Source organism: Solenopsis invicta, chromosome 16, assembly GCF_016802725.1.
Source record: "Solenopsis invicta isolate M01_SB chromosome 16, UNIL_Sinv_3.0, whole genome shotgun sequence".
Taxonomy (NCBI): Eukaryota; Metazoa; Arthropoda; class Insecta; order Hymenoptera; family Formicidae; genus Solenopsis; species Solenopsis invicta.
This window is the reverse complement of record NC_052679.1, coordinates 15,691,841-15,711,528: the sequence shown is the minus strand read 5'-3', so window position 1 is coordinate 15,711,528 and position 19,688 is coordinate 15,691,841.

Sequence of the window (19,688 nt, the reverse complement as noted above, 5' to 3'; positions counted from 1 at the left end):
AGCTGGCTACAAGATAGTTTTCATTAAATATCGGATATATTACGAGACCTCTCTAAATTCATATGTTTTATAGAGAGATTTTTCGCATCTTTGCGAGACTGGTACGTATTTTTGCATGTACACAAACTTTTATATATATTAAAAAGCGCTTAATTTATAATATATAAGTGGCTAAAGTATGTTTTAAACAATCGGAACAAAAAAGCCAAAAAAGAATCCTCGTTAAATTCTACAGTTTTCCCTGTATGTAGTGTAAGTGTTCTTCGACGCGAACACAATAAGCTTCATTGTTACGATATATCGACAAGTATACAGAATTTAACAAAGAATTTTCAAATGGAATATTTATGCCAATACACATCCATATCTTTTCTTCAATTTCAATTATTTATTTACGTACATACAATTTTTTTATCTTGATTTATTGATCTTGATTTGGATGATGAGGAGTACGTCACAAACGTGACGTATTAGAAACAAAATATTTTGTTCTGCTACCAATTAAAGTTAGTAAAGCAAAAGTGAACGAAATGCTAATGAATTATAAAATCATTTGCACGATGAATCTCACATTTTCACGATGACAAAAAATTGAATCTGAGCCCGGAAAAAATGGTTTTGCTAAAGATTTTTCTGCATATATTTCTGAAAATAATTTTATTAGATCAACGTAATTACAGGACGCTCTGCTAGTTCGTAGAATGTCTAAACTTTTTACAACATTGTTCATCATCACGTTTGAGCGTCCTGCATAATTATTTTGATGGTCCGGCAAAAGTATTTACAGATTTATAACCAACTAAATTTTTAAAATCTTCAGCAAAACCGTTCTTTCCGTGCAATATGGTTTCATGTTTTTATCAAGATCGATCGGTCATGAATCCGAACAGATTCCTAGCTGCCAAGGACATCCGGCGAGCGCGCGTGCGGCATATATCCGAGTAATATACTGCGAATTGTTGCGGGCGGTAGGCAAAGGCAATCGCACCGGCGCGCGGCGCTTCGCTTGATTAATTTTAACGAAGGTAGGAACCAATTCATCGCGCGGACGACGGCGCAGCGCGGCGCGGCGGCGTCGACCGGTCGAAGATCGATGAACTACGAGCGGGTGTCCGTCTGGCCTGCCGAGATATAACAATTCCAGCTGTCAGTCGCATCCCTCACGCTCGAATAGATTCGACTCCGGAAGAGGAGAGGACGGTACCACCGGAGCGTATGTCAAAGACAAAACAAAAGGAGCAAGCGGAAGAGGGGTCGGTCGATTCGCTGTCTCCTTCCTGTTTTCATTCTCCGCCCGATCCTGATTTCGTACCCCCGCGAAATCCTGTAGCACGGACCTTCCGCAGCGGCGGATTTGCCGACGTAAAACGACAATGTCCATCCGGAACCCGACCATCAAACAATCCCTAAATCGTTGCGTACAAATTTATAATTCTTTCGGTTTTCACTAACTGCAGCTGCTGATTAATCAATAATTGCACGAGACTTGTTCTTTTTAGTTATTAAAAAGAATTTATTTTACAATTGTTGAGGCATGCAATAATTGTAAAATAAATTATTTTTAAATAATAATTTTATATATATATATTTTTTTTAGTGATATAATCAATTTCACGAGGTCAAATTGAGTCCGTTAAAAATAACTTTCAAATACTCAATGTCCTGCGAAATATTGTCGAAAGATCGCAACATTGCGATTCCGGAATTGACATTGCGGTTAAATATCTGCCAAGCAAAGACGCGACCCACCTAATCCACTATTTTTAATGGAAGACGAAGGGTGGCAGGTGTCGCGGAAATGTGCGCTGTAGAAAGGATATATATCGCGATTTATTAAAAGATAAACTATGTGTAACGATTCGATCGATCATTTGATTGACATTATCGATTTCTTCGCGATGAACGTCTGGTAGTTGTCGTCTTTCTGCTAAGAATTGTGAACGTTAATTCTCGAAGGACTTAAAGATCCAAGATAAATTCAAGAAGTACGTATCGTATGTACCAAATATTAAAAAGAATAAATAATATGTACGCTGGAAAGAGTTTCGTAAGAGTTTCGTAAGAGTTACCAAATGTTGAGTGAAATAATGCCAATTAAATATTCGATTAGTTTAAACAAAAATAATTTTACTTTTCTAAATATTTAATAAGTATAATATTACAAAATATTTAGAAAAGTAAAATTATTTTCGGTTATATTAACCAAATGTTTAATTGGCATTATTTTACTCAACATTTCGTAGCTACTACCAAACACTTTTTTTCATATATTCTACAAATAGAACGTAGTTAAGACTTGAAACAAAAGATAATTTGGAATTATGTTTATTATAAGAAAAAAGGTACGCATACTGGAACTCCCACTCGTTCTAACAAAGATTTCCGAACTTGCAGAAGGAGAATCCGAGGAAATTAAATTATATATACAAACATATATATCTTTGTGAAATAACATTTTTATCGCGCGTCTTCCCTCGTCATTCCGTACACGCCGACTCCCGAAAGATTATTTGAGGGAATTCCTGTTCAGTGGCGACGAATGAAGTCGCGCTTTCGGTAAGAATATCTTCTTTTTTCTTTATCATCTTTTCTTCAAGGTCCGCCGAAGGTTTTCGCATGGAGGTGTCGTGTTACCCCGGTTAGTCTGTGGATGGATCCTCCCCATTTGTCCCCGACGTCGCGTTTGTTATTTGTTCCACCTCCCGGGTCTGGCGAGGAGAACCTCCCTTTTCGCCTTGCAGGAAGCCGTCGCCCGCAGCCGCCGCCGCAAATATTAATCCGCGAAGAAATTCGCCGCAGAGTGTGCCGACCCTGTCCTCTCTTCCTCATTCCTCCTTCCCTCCCTCATCCCTTCGCTCGCGTGCGCGTTTATCCTCCTACCCTCTCTGGATTGAACGCACGCAATTTATGGCCCTGGTACCTTATCTTCTGCACGCTTTCGGATAAAACGCGAGACGCAGTGGCGTAAACAGATGAGGGTGCGCTCGGAACGCTCAACGTTTAATCCTTTTATCCGATCTACTTTTATTTCATGTTTAAAACTGCAAGTTGCACACCGCAATATTCTTAGATGCTACAATTTTCCTCTTTTTTAATAAATATTTTATTTTACGATACGTTAGGGAATAGATATACATATACTCAAAATCATTTAAAATTATATTATTATACAACATATAAGCATTATTATTATTGACTTCAAATTTGCCAAACGTTATGGAAACGAGAAATTAATTCTTTATTAATTTTTTTTTTTTTTTTTTTCAAATTAAGCGCTAAACAATATATATCTCAATTGAAGTTTATGAAATACTATTTAGACATATTACTCGGGAATTCCAACGAGAACTCATTATTTCCCATAAATTTCCCGCTTGGCGTCATCAGCTCGAGTCCCCCGTCAAATAAAATTCTGTGGTATTCCCGTTGATGCCGAATGACACACTCCGAAGAAATGACGGTACAGAGTAGAAAGGCTCCGCCGACCAGTGGAATTGCTGCGAACGAGGCGTGAAGTTTCGTAGGGAGTCCCGAGAATTCATGGCTCGTTTCTTCTATCCGACGCGATCGTCAGCGCCTCATCTACTCATATCAATTAGGTTCTTCGGTTGCGTTGTCCCTCTGTCGGCGCATTCCAACGGCCCTTTCATCGTCGCCTTTGCCCATTCCCTCCCGGGACCGTTTCGCCGTTGCCCTTCGACCTTCGGCTCCTCGGCTATCGGCCTCGCTCTTCCGGCCGATTGGTTTTTCTAAGAGAGAATATTTTTCGGCGAGCCTGGCGTTCCAGAGACCCGGCGCGGTTGGCACGCGACTACCCCCGCGCGATCGCGTTTACGACGGTTCTCCTCAACGTAGGACACTTCCGATGATCGTTTTCTCTGACGCGAGGTTCGATGTTTGGGAGACCGTGAAATGTGGGATTCGACGAGGGGTTTTTTGCAGATCCCTGAGTACGATGTGCGAAATGATGTTTCAGCTATACAACATGAACTAAAAGTTATCAAAAACTGGAGGCATCTCTAAATTTTTTTTTACATCCTTAAGAAGATACTTAAAATTATTTGTGATGAATATTAAAATAATAAATACTGACTCGCTGTTGAAATGTATGATAGCACTTGAAACTGCAATAGTTTTATCGCGATTCTTCGAAGCTCTTCTAGAAGCTGTCTTTCTATCAATATTTAAATAAATAATAGAATTCTTATTTTCTTAATATTTGTTTTTGAACAATAAGGCTGCTTTATTGTTAAATCAAGGTAACATCTCCGCGACAATTCTCCACCTTCGTCTCTTAAATAATCGTCGCAAACACGTGTCCCCGATGACAGGGCGCAAACGTAACGTTGTCGAAAATATTTCGCACATATCGCACGTACTCGCGGCCAAGTTTGGAAAGTATCGGAATGGTACCTGGGGATGAATTATAGCGGCGACCAGACCGGATTATTCTATTACAGCCGGTTGGCGAAGACAAACGCGTTGTAAGGCGGCCAAGAGGTGCTTGTAACGTGCTGTAACACGCGGATTTTAAACGGCACGTTCGCTCCGCGAACACGTGCGGTTACGTCGAGTTGGCGCGACATGGCCGGCAATCTCCTTGCAATTCCGAGGGTGGCCTGCATCCACCTACCTACCCATCCTACCTGCCGGCGCTGCACACCGAGGTGCACACCGTGAAATATTGGTTGGTGAACTGCGCTGGTGGGTCGCGCGAAACTGGCGAAGGAGAAAGGTCGGGCGGTGTGGAGAGGTCAGGAGAGGAAGAAAGGGGAGGCAAAAGTTTCACGTGCGTGTTGGAAATTTGAATAAACAGACGGTACGTGCCCGGTTTAAAAACGGCCTCGTTTCGCGAAGGAGGAACAGGGGAACCAACTTATGCGCGTCCTCGCGAACGTCGGCGTCACCTAATCTCCGTGATGCTGACATCGCGAGTACCCCGCGAATGAGTATCTCGTCTACGCAGCGCATGTACGTGCACCAATACATGGTTGCGCTCGGAGTACGGGGGAAACGTGTTTATACCTCAAAATCGCGAGAAGCGGTGAATTAACGTTTCCCTTAATCCTCTATTAACGCTGCCTCTGGGTGCAGTGTATTCCTCCTCGATTTGTCAAGCTTCAACTGGCTTCAACGTTAAATATTCCGACGGTTGTGCTTCAGGCGAGATACGGTTTATCTGAAATTAGCTGAGGATTACGTCGCGCCAGTTGAAAATTATAATAGATAGCACTCGATAGTTTTGTTGAAGAGGAGATTACTCTAGTCCAGGCTAAAGATTGCATTCGCGCTGAAAATCGGATTAAAGCGCGTCGGAAAGTACGAGAAGCGAGCGGTTGAGCGCAACAAGTAACCGGACGGTACACGCTCGTCCGCGAGCCCGTGTTACATTGTGAAAAAAATGAAACGCCAGACGTATTTATCGTCCGGTAGAAATGCCTTTTGATTTATATGACGTACGTCAAACGGAGCGCGAAATTTTCCGGTCTCGTCCTCCGCGAGGCATTTCACGAAGATTTACCCACTGCGTGCTCCGACAGACGAGACGGTAAGTTCTTCTACACCGGCTCCGTTTCTCAAACGTGACAATGATGAATAACGCCCGCGAAAATCGCGCCTTGCGAGATATTAAGTAAACGCGTGATGCGAGGCCCGTCGCGTACAAGTATATCGCGAGAAGTATAACACGTTCTCTCCGATCTTTTATTATAGTCTCGCACGAGGCAACGCAGTTTGTCATTAACAAGCTTGGTCTTTTTTTTTTTATTAAGCGACATGTACAACAGATGGGCAAAATAATGTGGAAATACTCTACTTTTTTTTAATTTATTTTTTATTAATCTATCATCCCTCTGTCCAAAAATGAGTTTGGTTATTACAAGTAAAAATAACGCCGTTGGCAGAAGTGAAAATTACTGGCGTTGCGTTTCGTTCTTCCACCAGTAAAACCAGTAGGCGATCTCAAATAGTTCGAAATGTCATAAAGATTTTCAAGTTTGCGAACATTTCAACGTTACCTCAAGCTAGTAACATTGCAGAAACTTTTTGTGTAACTTTGGTTTCTTTAATCTTTCAATGCTGAGTTATGATTCTAATCTTCACTTTTTATAACAAATATTACATTAATGATTAATATTATTAAAATATGGATTTTTTAAAATTTAAACTCTTTCCCTTCTTCTTTTTCCTTTCTTCTCTTCATCTTCATTTTCTTTCGTATTTAAAAACTCCTTTTTTTCTTCTCCTTTTATTTTTCATTATTTTATTTCTTTTCTTTTTTATATCCAATGTTTTTCCTCCAATATTTGCTAAAATTTGATATAACATTGCATTGGTGACTTTTAAGTATTGTATAATCATATTCCAAACAAGGAAATAAAATTTATATTAAAAACTAATGATGAGCCAACCTCTTATCAATAAAATAAAAAAAATATTTCCCACATATTCATATTATTTTGTTTATGTATCTTTTTCATTCGGACATTGAACGATTGCATTGTTTTATTGCACATTCTCATTTCATTATTTATTTTACGCGTTTTGTTTCATTGTTTATTCTTTCGATGTAAGACACGGCTGTCGCTATATCTTGCAATAACATATCTATCGTGAACGTGCAGTTGTTATCGTCTCGCTTTGCCTTTCGCGAAATAAATTCTTATGCCGTGTCTACGATCGTAAAAATTTTGTGTACGTTTTATTACGTCGATACACTACGGCGCGGAAACGTGGTTCGGGATAACTGAGAGGGATCAACGATTGAAGGGGAAAACAACGGGTTATTACACTATATGGATCATACTTTCGTGGACGACGCGCAATATCCGACCTCTAATATCCGACAGCTAATATTATTTTAAATAGTATTATTTAAAGTTGTGTATAAGAGTATTAAGACATCAATATCTCCTGTTCGTTACTCACTATTGCTCATAGCGCATTGCAAAATGGATATGAAATTTTAAATGCCTTTTGATATCATGTTACTCTGAATATTTATTAAATATAAATAATAGTACTATTCTTTCAATCTTTAAATACTTATATATTTTTTAAAGAAATAATAAAAAAATGGAATTTTGTTAAAAGAACCTACTTTAAATTAAATTTATTGTGTTTTTCACAGAACTGTAAATAATGAACAAATAAATGAACAATAATAGTACTAAATAAAAGTTATGAAAATCGTCGCGGAATAAAATAATTTTTGGTTAAACTTGAAAATAATATTTCAAGTCTAAATAAATTTTACAATTTTATTTAATTATTTAATTCAAATGAAGTTGGAGAAACATAATAGCACATTATGTGTGTGTTTGTACGTATGCACATATGAATGTGCATATTTCATCAAACACACCATATTTTTAAATACATTTTATGAAGAAAAAGCTAATTAAAAAGGTAATGCTTTTAAAATGCTGAAATTAAATAAATGAAAAAGTTTCATACATTAAATGCCATACATTACGCAAATGTAACTTTTATTATAAAATATGCATATGTAACATTTATAATATATTTAAAAACAAAAGAAAAATTTACAACTTTCTTGTATATAAATAATCTCAAATAATAAAAATATCAAACAAGCAACTCGTCATTCTATCATTCAAAGTTCCGCCTCGTTTCGCATTGCACTATGGTTAATGATGAGAACAAGTCTTTCCCTTCTCTGCATATAACTTTAATATTATTAAAGAACTTTCGTGCCGTGAAACGAGACTTTTCCGAAAGATGATTCTCCTAGAATTTTCATCATTTTCAACAGCACGGTCGCTGAAGTCTCTCGATCTTCAGACTTCAGAATGGCAATTACCGACGATTTTATCTGTTCCACGTTAGATGACTATTAGAGAGCCGCTTTATTCCTGCAGCGGAGCGAGAGAAAGCTTTACTTGCCGCGAAAAGCGCAGTCTTGCTCTTCGCGTGCAACGTTCACATTATATATTTACCGCTAAACATGGCCGTCTATTTCGCATCGGACGTTTGCATCGGGACGTTCACGCTGAATAAATGATAGGGTCCGGGATTAGAGGCTAGCGCGTCGATGAAAGAGAAAGAGAGAGAGAGAGAGAGAGAGAGAGAAGGCGACTGCGAATTATCAGAAAGCGATGTAATTAGATGATCGTGCCTTTTAAACGCGTTTCGCCTGCCACCCGCCTTCGCATGGCTTAACGCGAAGTCGAATATATGTACACAGTGCGGTGTTACGCATTGTGGACGACATCCCTTCAAACTTGCACGAACGCCAGTCCAAGTCTTCAACCTCGAGACTTTAACGTGTTGAACGTTCAGCTGACAATTTCGCACGGAACAATGCGATCGCCTACGGCTATCAGGAGAGCGCGGTCGCGCTAATTAATAATGCTTCGCGCTACGTTGCGCGCACGAGATACACCGTGGGGCGCGTCGCCGACAAAACAGTGCTGCATTTCTCAACACGGGCATTACCGAAGAGCCCATGTCCCGGCGCACCACCGTTCCACGATGCCACTGCTTTCCCTCCACATGGTAACAAATTCTAATTCCAACGTCCGGCCGACGTAAAATTCGAATGAATTAATTAATAACGCCGGCGCGCCCATTTCCGTTTTTCCGTTTTCACTTTACCTCTTTCTCTTTCACTCCCCGCATAGCACTCGTTTTCCATTTTTTGAATCGGTCGTCCACGCTGTCGAACCATTTATTTGTACAGCTAGCTGTCTTTCGCGATTATTTTTTCGGGATACGTTCCCGAATCGAAAAATGTTTTATAATGAATTTCTCTCGCTCATCGGCCCACGATGCTTCGTGCTACGCCCAGATTTTGCGTGATTTTGCGGGATCAGTATCGCGCCAAAGGGACAAACGATACACTAATTTGCGTTTCAATTGATAAGCCGTTTAATTGGCAAAATTTTAAAAACGTACAATTAATAAAATGTCAGTTAAAAGTTTTCGAGGGAGAGATAACTTTTACAAGCTTTATTACAGGTAATAGTATGTTTGTGATAAATAAATAAATTTATATTGATTCGTAGATGTGTCGATTGATCTACATTTATTATATTATTACGTTGACAACGCGTGAAATGCGTACACATGTATCATCATCGCGACAGCTTTGTCATGGCGCGACAAAACATTTCGAATTGGCACAAGGAAATAAACCTTCATGCCATTGTAAGACACTCCTCTCCGACGTAAAACCGGATAGTACGACTAAGAACGGATGAAATTCAATTCAATTCTCAACGAATCCGATCCACAACTCTTTTTATCATCCTTTTCACCCGCCGCGCCGTCGCATTACCGATGCAGCAACGCGCTCGTTTCCGCCGGCGAAACAAATGAATTTCAATTTATGATTCAATTTTCGAAGCATCCCAAACGTCCCAGTGGCTCTCAGCGGGCTTCATACAAGCTGAAACGTCGATAGAAATGTACATAGACACGTCCGTTGAAAATTATAGAAAATCCCCTTCGTACTCGAACGTTGCATAAGAATCAAAAACACTGTGATAATATTCAAAACAATTCGTTTCCTTATAAGCATTGTTTCGCAAAAATGTGATATGTACGGAACATTCTGAAAGCGTCTCGTCGTTTTAACCACGTGTGCGTTACGCACATTTCTTCAATTGCAGGTGCACTTTGATGAGAGGTCAAATAAGAATAGAAGAGTAAATGATGAAAAAAAATTTTTCCTTGATTGAACATTCTCCACGATTTTTCGCGCTGAGGAGAGAGAGAGAGAGAGAGAGAGAGAGAGAGAGAGAGAGAGAGAGAGAGAGAGAGAGAGAGAGAGAGACAGAGAAGGAAAAAGAGAGCATCGATACCTCCATTCCCTGAATTATTCTGAAAACCTAAATCCACTCGGTTCACGCACCCGTCTGCCTCTACCGCACCTTTCTCCCCTTGCCGTCTGCCAACCACCGTCTTCATTCCCTCGTCTGCCCCGCACGAGATCGCTTCACTTGCCTCTCGTTTCTCGCACGATACTAGAATTAAGCTATTCGTTTCGTTTCCGAAGCAATCCGGCCAGCAGCGGGGTGGAAAATTTTCGTTCAGAATTGCGCCTGCTCTAATTACATTAAAAATTCCTCGATCTTAATCAGGAGTCTCTCCTCGCCTCGGGCGCGACTCTAAAACGGTCGCTACGTGAAATAAAATTCGCGTGCAGCACGTCGAATCGATTGTCGGCCGCGTAAAAAAGTAAAAATATACGCATAAAAATATATTCGCACGAATCATGGCATATTTTTTATCTGCAAGATTCTCGACTTGATTGAAATTAAGCAAATGCCCCAGTGATCGGACATGTAACGAACAGCCAGGATTGTTGAACTTTTGCGAGGATTTACGAGATGTCAAATAATTTAATTGTATAATTAATTAAAATATAAAATGTTATTATTAACATGTGAAAATATGAAACATTTTTTTTAATTACTACGAAGATAATGTAAAGCATCTGAATGAACCAATATCCGGACAATCTAAAAATGCTTGTCCTTGTATTGTTTATAAAATAGATATAAAAAATATTTTGGCAAATATATAATGTTTTTTTTTATACAACTTTAAACACGTCATCAAAATAATTTTAACCTAATTATGTAACAAATTAATTTTGTTAACATTGACTTTTATGATTTTTCAAATAGCCTACTTCATAAATATCTTTAAGTATTTAAAGATTATAAAAATTTTATAACGTTATAAAACAATTTCTCTTATCTAATAAATTTCACTTTTAAGTGTTCGGACATAGGGACATGTTCAATTTACCTTACTACAGCTTTAATATCTGTTTTCGATTGGACGCCACGGCTGTTTTCGTTCGAATGGTGCGCGCGATGCGTTTCAGTGAATCTTGCCGGCCCTTGATTTAATCGCGTTGCATCGCAAATTTCGTTTCGCCGAAATATAAATTAGATCGTAAACCGTAGGATTGATTCGGCCGGATGTTGAACGCGGCAGCTATTAGCGCCCCGCGGCGAGGCGGAATTGCATTTTAATTCGTTCAACGCACGCGTAACGCGCGTGCCACGTTGACGATCGACACGGCTAATAAAGTTCAATTCTGTCGCGAGGTCCCAGATCCCTCTCTTGTGACGGGAACTGGGCCATCAAAAAGCGCAAATGGCGCGTTTTCCGCTCGATCGAGCAAAACGCAATGAACTACACGTATGCGGGAATGGAGAGAGAGAGTGTCTTTATTTAGTTCCGCTCCCATTACAATTTTATTTAAAAAATTGATTATTTGCACGTTCTGTAATAAAGACAAAAATTGTTGGAAAAACTCGTGACACGTGTAACAACAATTAAAATTTACATGAGGCTAACGAACGGTTATAGCAGGCTCCTAGTGCTCAATATTACTTTTTATATGATTCTATATACAATTTCTAGTTCTTCAAATTGCGCGCCGTTACTCCCGTTTTTCGAATGCAGTTCTTTATAAATTGAATCGGAATAGCGATGTTACAAAGTTATATATTGATTATCAAATTGATTATCAAAATTTTATTATTAGAAAATGCACACGGAATTACATAAGAAATATTATTAAACATTAACAATAGAATCCTGTTACGACTGTTCATTATCATGATTTTATTTGTGTTAAAAACGTTTATTATACATACAAGTGATATAAATCGCAGATCTAATTATCAGTCCCTTCGTACAAAACAATAATCATTTACTTTAAACGTTTATCTCGATCACTTTTTCCTCTTATACTCGAGTTCCATAATAATCTTCGTTCTCTGCTTGTACTTAGTTCCTCATTCTCTATTAGGGTTGCCGGCAATCTAACCAGTTTTCAACCGGCGTATATCAACTGACGGCTCCGCCGTATTTCATTCTCCGTAGCGAGAAAGATTTCCGTCGAGGAAAGAGAGAAAGAGAGAGAGAGAGCGACGGAGAAAACAGCATTCGCCCCCGGCTCCTCGATCGAACACATTCGTCCCGCGGCGCCACGCCAGCGGGGCACAGATTGATGACGGTGAAGGAGGAAGAAACATGGACGGAATGTACCAGGGCCAATTAGCGGAGCGCGGGGGCACCGCATTTGTCCTCGTTACCGAGGATATTAAGTAATAAGAAAGAATAAGGATCCCTGGCAATATTGCCGAGCGCGATACGTGACTCGTCGACTGTGGCCGGCGATCTACTGCCGTCGCGCTTAAACGAGAAATAATTGTCGCGGGAAAATTCGCGCGCTCTAGGAATCCTCAAGGAGTATTCGCGTCACGCGATGACGCCACGTCATTTTCATCTTTCGAAGCGATACCGCGAGGTACGTCCTGGGAAAACGGAACTTTGCCGAAACTACGCCCAAGTTCCAACTTTTGCGTCGATTTCGGGAAAAGTTTGACAAAAAATGTGGAGAGAAAGAAAGTACCTACGGGAGAACTCTAGATATAAATTATTCTATTTTCAATATACCTAATAAAATTATTCCAAAATCACGCACTTGCTTTCAGGCTTGAAAAGTCAAAGTGTTGTGCTATTGGACTTGCGCAGGCTTCACACTAGCTCTATTTACAATAATTTTAATCCAATTTCGAATTTAGAGTTGAAATTTATGGCATAAAAAATGCTACAAGAATTACACATTCGAGATAGACGTATATGATAACATAATATATTTCTCTATTATATTTTTTGTAAAGCAAAGAATTAATTTTCAGTAAGAAACGTTATTGTTCTTCGAAATAAAGCAAGAAGCACGATAGAATTTAAAAAAAAAAAAAAAAAAAACTATCACTAGCTGCGGCGAGGAAACAGTATATGTTATACTGATTTTCTCTATGATATATCTGTGCAAAGCGTATTCACAGCTTCTGGCGTTTCGCATATAGTGGCCGTGGAAAATGACGGGGATTAATTTCACGTAGTTCGGCGAAGCTCGGACTTGAGGTGGCGCGGAAACTCCGTCGCTATCGCGATTACATTCGACGCTGCCGGATCTAAATCCGGATCGCGCGCGGGCGCGCATTTAATAAACAATAGAACGCGTAGGAGGAGAAGTGCAATTGCGAGAGCAACTGCAACTGGAGCGGGAGCTGCAAAGTACACGGCTCGCTTTGCGAAAACGAGAACTCGGTCGTAAAGGGGGAAAACGTGGCGGACTGGTCGGCCCGCGCTCTCCGGTTGCGGTTGCCGGCCAGCTCATACGTACACGCACAACGTTGCGAGTGAGAGATCTAGGATAACCGAATTATTCCGCGAGAGTTGCGATTAAACGGATTTGCATTGGACCCGATACGTTGCGCTCGTCATAAGTAGATTATACACGGTACCTCGGATTTCAGGAGGCGAGTAGGAACCTCCCCGCTGCTCTCATATGAACTCACGTGCATCGTGTGCTTGGGAAAGCGGATGCGCGTTTTCCCGTCTGAATCTCCCCCCGCTTCTTCTCGAATCTTCCTCCTCTTTTCGCCCCGAGAGTCCGTACTTCGTTAGACGTCATCGATATCCTTTTGTTTTCCGCGACAAGATTATCCGAAGAGAAGTGCGCAGCCGGATGCCACCAACTATTAGTTTATCCGAGCGCGAATCGCCGACATCGACGACATTCTTTACAAATTTGCTTCATTTCGCGAAAGAATTATTCTAATAAATTTGACTCGGAAATTTTGTTAGACTAAGAGAAATTGTTTGAGCTCGAATCAAAATCAAATTTTTTTTTCAACTTACACCAATACAAATTACATGTTTCTCGCTTATAAAACAATTCTAATTCTTTTTTCAAAATGATTTCACACATCTTTATATTTTAAGTGACAATAGAAAAAGTTACGCAGAGTCAAAGGTACGTTGTACCTTTTAGAAATAAAAAAAAAAAAACGAATAAAAAGGTTCGGGGGAAAAGGTTTGAATTCTCCAAACCCTTCCTTGGATAAGCCTGTGCTCATTGATAATGATTAAACAAAGCTGCATCGTATCTTATCATGAGTAGAGTTAGAAATGAACCTAACATGAAATGAAAATATGCTCGTGAAAGCTACTTCTTTAAAATATGAATGCAAAACTGATGTACAAGGTGTATTGATTAAATGTCATTACTATAGCACTTCCCAGGCTTTCATCGTGCGATGGCATTCTCATTAAATTAATGTACCTCATGTATGAACAATTAATAGGTTCGTAATAATATGCACTTAAGGTACACTCTCGTTTTATTATTATCATACTTTAAAAGCGTTATGTAACTTCGTCAAGAATTTTTTCTATCAAGAGTATTACTTAAAATTTTATAACGTCAACAATAAAAATACGAGATCCATCATTTATCATGTGAGATAAATTATTTTTGCGACGCGCACGCGACCGTACACGTTACGTTATGTGACCGCCGCGGATAAACGTACGCTTTATTTACTCGGAGAAAACTTGATCAGGCTTCAGATTGGCATGCGCTTCGTTCCAATTAATCCTCCGCCATCTCTCCCTCTCTCTCTCTCTCTCTCTCTCTCTCTCTATCGCCCAGGCTTTCCGCAGATGTCAATTTAGATTGTCAACGACAGTTTTATCCTGCACGCGAAATACGAGCTTATGACGTCAGTTCAGATTCGACGAACGCGAAGTGGCGTTGCATGACAGCGTGATCGATAGAGCGACCTATCTTCTCGATGTGTGTAACCTACGGAAACTTTCTCTTTCAATTACGGTGAAACCTTCGACCTTATCTGCCTCCACCGCGCGTCGCGACCATCGACTAACACACATCTCGACTCCGATGGTTCTTGCCGACGATTCGGTCTCCTTGGTTAATGTTTAATCGGCCAACTGCCCGCCGCGACTGGTAGGCGGGCGAGCGAAGATGGAACGAAACATGATAAATAATGACAGAAATGTCGAGAGGACTGAAAGGAGACTCGAAAAAATAGGTTGAAGACCTGGTTCACGGACAGTCATCTGAGAAGCTTTCCGTCGAGTCTCAAAATATTTGGTTCATCGAGGATTCTCATTTTACGCCCGATTTCTTCTGATCTTATTGTAATATCGATGTCGTCTCTGCGTTTTTCCTCTGTTCAGTGATAATGTTGTGAATTTTTCAGGAAACCGACGCACGAAAAAAATTCTCATGTTCTTTTCTCTGAAAATTTTTTCAAGTCAGTAATATATTAAAAATTAAAATACGTTGAGAATTATATCATTTTTATCACGATCCTTTTTTTCTAACATAATAATTTTTGCATGACTTGCTTCTTTCGCACCATGCTCCGATCCCTCGGCCCTCGCTTGTGATATCTTTAAAAAACATATCGCCGACTCTTGGCTTCTTAGTAACCCTCTGTTAACGGTCCCCGCGCTCAAGGGATAATAGACAGTTTTCAGCTTTCGTCCCCTTCGAGGCGACGACGATGACGCTCTAAAATACGTACGCATCACTCTCTTGCGCCAACGGTTAGTTGTTCGACCCCGTTCATCATTTTTCCTGCCACTTAGGTCAGCCGATATTGCCTTCTCCAGTTGCATCCAACGATCGTACTTGACCTCACTCTGTGTGGAGAAAAAAAAATGGAGTGCATCATCTTGCACCGCTAATTTATCGATCGCATCGTGTAATTAAAGTGAATTTCAAGGAGCACTTCGTATTCTAATTAACGAAAAAAGATGTTAGCATGAGTATGACTATAGTCTGAGTGATACATAGGTATTAATTTTAAATATTATGTTTTTTCAAGAACACAATTATTATAAAATAATTATGAGAAAAATGTACAAAATTTTTATGTGTAACTTATCGCGCGGATTATTAAGAGAAGAAAAAAAATCTCAACGAATTGTTCTCGTGTATTTCGTTATACAATCGTCCGCGTGCTTCTGCGGACATTGTGCGATTTAAATTTAAAAGCCGATCCTCCAAAGCGTCTGCATTAAAATTCGTTTAGCTTAAACGAGTCGATTACAAATACTGCGTGCGTATAATGCATCGTGTTGAAGATAAAACGATTACTCGAGGGAGGGTGTGTAAGCCGGATGTGCTCCCCTTCATTTTCGCAAATCGATTCGAATTACAAGTGCGTATCCCGAACAGCCAGAAAAGAATTGCGAAAGAAATTATAGTAAGTGCGTTTCAATTTACAGTAACGTGTGTTACAGTGGAATCACGAAAAATTATAAAGATTTATCCACAGAGTTTGCATTACTATTGTATACATAAACTATACGCGTAGCACGTAAATGCGCTCTCTAAAAAAAAAAAAGAAAAAAAACCAGTGGCGTGCAACATGAAAATTTCACTTTTTTTTTGTTTACAAGAGAGAGAGTAACTTTACGTATTACAGGAGTAAATCCAATTGCATTTTAGTCCGACAGTTAGCTCAATCAAAATCGCATTGTATTCAGTTTTTGAAGCGTGGCATAAATTTTTCATCAATAAAAATCATATTTAGATGCAGTGAAAAAGAGCGAAATATTTGCTGCCCTCCCTCTGCCCCGTACAGTCCGCTCCGCTTGTCATACATAATAAAGGTCCCGGATATTCTATACCGGCTATTATTGGCTCGATAAATCTGAAATTTAGTCGCGTCCACGTTGACCACAATGATGACCATTCATGAACGTCATGTTACACTTCACTTGTGTTATTGTGCCAATTGTTCTCTCACTCTTCTAATGATAGCAATAGATAAATCACAACGCAGGAAATAACGTGAAAAAAAAAGAATAATATAGAAGAGTTATTTTTTTCATTTTCGTTTTTTTTAGCAACATTTCGTGTTTAATCATTTTTACAAAACCGTTCGCAACTTTTTATCTCGTAAAGGACGGAACACTTCTCTATTGTGGAAAGGGTCGCAATGAAATCCTTGTCCACTTTCGACAGAAACGAATCTCACGAGCACCAATAATGTTTCTTCGGTCTTGCAATATGTTTCAATTTGTCATGCCACTTTATCCGATCGGACGAGCGCGTGGCCGGAGTATCCGGGAAATTATTTGGATGGGAAACGTATGGAATGCGCGACTCTCGAAAGACGTTTCCGTATACCAAGAAAGCTGACTCTTCCCGGTCGCGACGAAAGCAGCAGCACTTACGAGAATTATAATTTTCCTGATTCGGCGAAAGTCTCGTGACTAAGCTCCAAGGGAGCGTGTACGCGCCCGTCCTTCAACCGCTAGTTCTCCCACTTGGTTTATCTTATTAGGAAGACCCTTACCCTAAGCAAATCACGATTTGATGGAGATGAGTCGACGAAAATGTCGGAGACTAGCTGGTGAGTTTCCAATTGATTTTTTTCAGTCGATCGTCGAGCCATCGGCGAATCTCGTTTACAAGCAGAAATCGAGATTAATCACATTAGTCAGCGAAAATTTGAAGAAAATATTACGAAATAGACACTGCCTGTTAAAACTTTAGGGTTTCGTATACGCTTATAATATTTGCGCTTATTTTTAAAAAATTGCAAGAAAAATTATTAAATGCAATAAATGCTGAGAGAGCACCGGTCACACTTAACGATCCTCGTAAAATTATTTACAGATACGTGCGATAATCATCAATCTCGTAATCGAAAATTTTCTGAATTATTTCTCTTAGCTATTTTAATTGTCTCTCGTGTTTCACAGATTTCGTTTCACGTCACGCTGCCGTTGCATTCATCCGTATACGTGCAAAATGGGCAAATGCTCGCAACATAATCTCACGAATGTTTCATCGCGGTGCTATTTACATGAAACTGCAAATGTCGTCGCGGTACGGTTGAAGCGAAATGATATTTTGAATTTTATTAAAGTCATCGGTGACTAAAGCGCTTCGCTTTAATATTTTCGTCGGCGCAGGGTGTGCTCTCGGCAAGGCAGTTTCAGGGAGTAAATTTCTTCTCTTTTTTTTTTTTACGCGCGTAATAGCACCTCATCGCATCGTCGGCGTGCCGACACAGTGGTTGTTTCTACGCAGGTGCAAGTACGGCGTTCGCGTCTCGTACATAATAGCGGTATCCCATAAAAATTCTAAGAGCAGTTTCGCGTCCGGCGAAGAGGCCATCCTCGTTTTCTTCGAGTAAGAAACGCCGTGAAGAAAAAATCCTAGCCCCTCCCACTCGAACCCCTTACGTTTTTCTCGTTGCCGGATTTAAATTAGAACGATAAAATGAAACGAAAGTAGTACTTCCTGCCCTTTATACAGCCTCCTTTGAAAAAGTATCCATTTTCTCGAGAAAGAGGAAAAACGAGGATCGAGGAAGACTGGCAGTCGTTCGCATATCGAAATATATCGTAGAATAGCTGAAACAAAGCTGCGACAAAAGTAAATTGCGATACGACAATTAGTGTGTGCGTGTTTAATCGATGAGCACGACTGCAGTTGTGAAAATAACAAGCTGAGCGCGAAACATTCCCGCGGGAATATTTCGACCATTGTGCCGTTTGTTGGTGCTAAAGTTATCCGCGTATTTACAGAGCCCTGCTCACGTAAGCTTGTAAACGGCGCGAAGGCTTTGTCGTTTACGAGACAGCGTCGTCGCTCCCACTGGCTATTCGCAAAGAGAAGTCGGTCTTGCCGCTCGAATAAAAACGGCAGAGGAACGCGCATGCCGGCGGGTCGTGGCGTCGGGCAGAGGGGTGAATATTTGAAAATGTAAGTGAAAGAAACTCGACGCAACGAAGGTACTTAAGTCATTCTTAGAGGGAGGGTGTCGCCGACGAAGGGGTGTCGGGTCGCAATAAGAAATCTCTCCCTTCTTCGGCGCTGCAATAAAGGGGGATTCTTAATGCCGAACCTTCGTTGTGCCACTCGAACGTCTCTCTCTCTCTCTCTCTTTCTCTTTCTCTCTCGTGTACCGCCCCTGCAACAGTTCGACTTCGTGGAAGCGCTTTTTGCCGAAGCGCGGTTTTTTTATATTTTTCGACAAATTGGACTTGAACACGAGACGGCAAGACGGACGGGTAGCGAGAGTATCCGCGATCGAGGACGATCTCGCTTCGTTTTTATTTCGACGCGCTCTCGCTCGTGCGATTCGCTCGTTTCCGCGCGCACGTATCGCGAACTTTGTTTCGCGCGTCGAAGCTTTTCCTTCTACTTAATCCTTTTTATTCCTGCCTTCGCGTAACGCGCATGTTCGACGGCCAGGCTCGAACCCGTTCCGCTATTTTTGCAAGGTAACTCGACTCGCGGCGAGAAGAGATTAGCCGCGGCAAGCCGATTTGCGCGGTTCCTACAAATCCCGCGTTTAAATACCGCGAGGATTCGCGGCCGGTGCGGTTGAAATATTCGCCAGAAATGTACGGGACGTCCGCGCGAGGGAAAATATTTCACGATAGAGTTTTACACGTCGGGAAATTCGAAATCAACGTTGTCTTGACGGAGATACGATGATTAAGTTTATACAGTCTGACTTTCGCGTAATCTTCGTCTTCTGAGCCAATCAACATTGCCAAGGCAAATTGCACGCTTTTAACGATTCGCGCGAAAATCCATCGCGGGTTACCATTACGCGAAGAAAATTACAACGCGATTTTGCATTCAAGAGGAAACGGTTATTCGTCTTCTTTATATCGGGCGTCTCTTGATTACGCATCGCATCTCCCGCATTCAGAGGCGGAGGTCACGAACACGCAAAATTGCTATTCATCTAATCTGCATATCTCCATTTCTCGAAGATATACATACAGCTCCGGAAGTAAGTCCGAGCACGTCGATACGCTAAGTCTCGGTCGCAATAGCGCATAAAAACATAGTT